The sequence below is a fragment of the Nothobranchius furzeri genome, chromosome 16, assembly GCF_043380555.1.
Source record: "Nothobranchius furzeri strain GRZ-AD chromosome 16, NfurGRZ-RIMD1, whole genome shotgun sequence".
Taxonomy (NCBI): domain Eukaryota; kingdom Metazoa; phylum Chordata; class Actinopteri; order Cyprinodontiformes; family Nothobranchiidae; genus Nothobranchius; species Nothobranchius furzeri.
In genome coordinates this window covers 38,180,694-38,183,085 of record NC_091756.1, presented here as the reverse complement: position 1 = coordinate 38,183,085, position 2,392 = coordinate 38,180,694, and positions in this window count along the sequence as shown.

The window sequence follows — 2,392 nt, the reverse complement described above, 5'->3', positions numbered from 1 at the left end:
TGTTGTTTATTTGTACTTTATGGGGACAAATGCTAACGTTTACATGCACCAGTGCTGTGACAAAGTACAGTATTTGCCTCTTTACAGGTTTCTTCAGTTTAAGCTTTTTTGTCATGCAATTTTTTTTTTTTTTTTTTTTCAGATCAGCTAACACAACTCAGAAACCTGAGTTAAGACAAAAAGCAGATTTCTAATTATCTAAACCAACCTGGTTAAACAACAAAAAAAGCCGTTTAATCTAAAATAGGAAAAACTTAAACGCAACTTCAATCAGTAGTTTGTGGGAGCTGGTTATGAGTCTCAAATCACTGGAGAAACGTTATCCCTCTCTTGCAGAATTGATTGAATTTATAATTAGGTGTTTTCCAGTCATGTTAAAGGTCAAAGGTCAGTCCTCCTTCAGGCTGTCTGCTATATCCAGTCCACTTTATTTAAAGAGCACTTTATGAGCAATGTGGACAAGTTTTGAATAATGCAAAAAAAAAAATTTTTACATCCGAGCTATGAATGCACTGAACAGCAACGGAACCCCCAGACCATTGCACTGCCACCACAGTGTTTGATTGTTGTAATGATGTTCTGTTAATGTAAAGTTTTACAACAGATACCGTGAGATGCGCCTCTCCAACAGTTCCACTTTACTAGTCCACAGAACAGTTGCCAAAACATCGACTTTTTTGCAAATGTGGGTTGAGTCTTTATGTCCAGCAGAGAGTTGGGCTTTGGAACACCCCCTGCTTTGTTGAATCATGAGTTCTTATCTTAATTTGAACTAAGTGAGGCAAAGCTTTACATGTTTTATTTGGTTATCTTGACTGTCTAACCCTCAGGCTTCATTAGGGACGTTTTTGTCCATTTGGGCAGGTTTTTTTTTGCTTTTCTTTTGGATGCCATTTCACCATTGTTTGTGCTTATGGTACAAAATTTTGTCACAAAGCCCCTCTGGACAAATTTTGAAATTCAATTTGGAATTTTGAAAATAGACCAAGGGAACAGTATGAAAAAAACCCCATCACTATACACGTGAGTCTTAAGAGGACAAAAACGCCCCGTTGACTTCCATTCAAACCAGTTTTTTATCCTGTAACAAATAATCATGCTTTCTGTGATATCGGGCTCATTTTGGAGAAAGTAGTCTCTTTGATTTTTACTGTTCACCACCAAATTAATTTCTCCATATGTGGTCCAAGCAAGAAACCACATTTCTTTAGATCTTCTGCTGTTTGTGTTTAATTCAAACGGTCAACCTGACCTCTGATAAGTAGATTAAACACAGTTTGACTCTCTGAACTTCAAAGTGTAGAAAACAAAAACAATTAGTATTTATTTTTGCACCTGGGTAGAGTTTCTCACTTGGACCACATATGGAGAAATGACTGAATTTGGTGGTGAACAGTAAAAATAAATTTGACTTTCTCCAAACTGAAACCCTGATATCACAAAGCATGATTTGTGGCAGATCTTAAAGAATCAAAAACTGGTTTTAATGGAAGTCAATGGGACGTTTTTGTCCACTATAAGATCGATCTGTTGCTAAACAGCACCTTGTTTGGTTGTAATGCCTTGTGAATGCGCTTTATAAATAAAATTGGATTGGATAAACAATAGCTATTGATGCAAAATGTGTATTTTTTTTTAGATATTTCATAACATGACCAAGACTGACTTCTAATAAATGCCCCAGGAAGAAAAAGTAGTTTTTTGGGGGGGGGGGGGGGGGACTAATTTATTTATTTTTCATAAATTACAGAAATGACTGAGTAATCAAACTGGCATTTTGGGTTTTAAATTCTCAAAATGATGGAAATTTTTATATGTTTGAGCAGGACTGACATTGTTTAGCAGATTTATGGGGGGGGGGGGGGGGGGTAATTAATGAATACATTTTATAGCCATTTTACCAGCGCACGTTTTTATCCTCTAAAGGCTCAAGTGTTTTGTAAACTTTAATTTACTATACACTGAGGGTTAAAACAGGACATGGTGTGTTGCTTTTTGAGATCTTGTAGTCCGCTTCATGGTCTCAGGTGCTATTGGAATGATTTCCTAATGATGTAGATCTGGTAGTAATCAGGTCTCAAAACTGAACACAGCTTTCTAAATAATGTGGTTAATCAGTTATCTTTATTTTTTAAGAGGGTCAATTAGTTTTCACATAAGAGCTGGTTGGTTCAGGTAGGTTTTTGTTTTCTTAATTGAAAACCTTAATTGGTAAAAGTAATTTTTTTTTTTACTGAGTATTGATTTCTGATCTGGTCTGTCAGGCTGAGTATAAAACGGTCTTAACACACCTGGATGAGAGGACAGACTCCTGCAGGTATACCAGAGGAGGGTTAGGAGTGGGCGTGGCCGCTGCTCTGGGGCAAAGCTCTTCAGTCAGAGCTGCAGAATG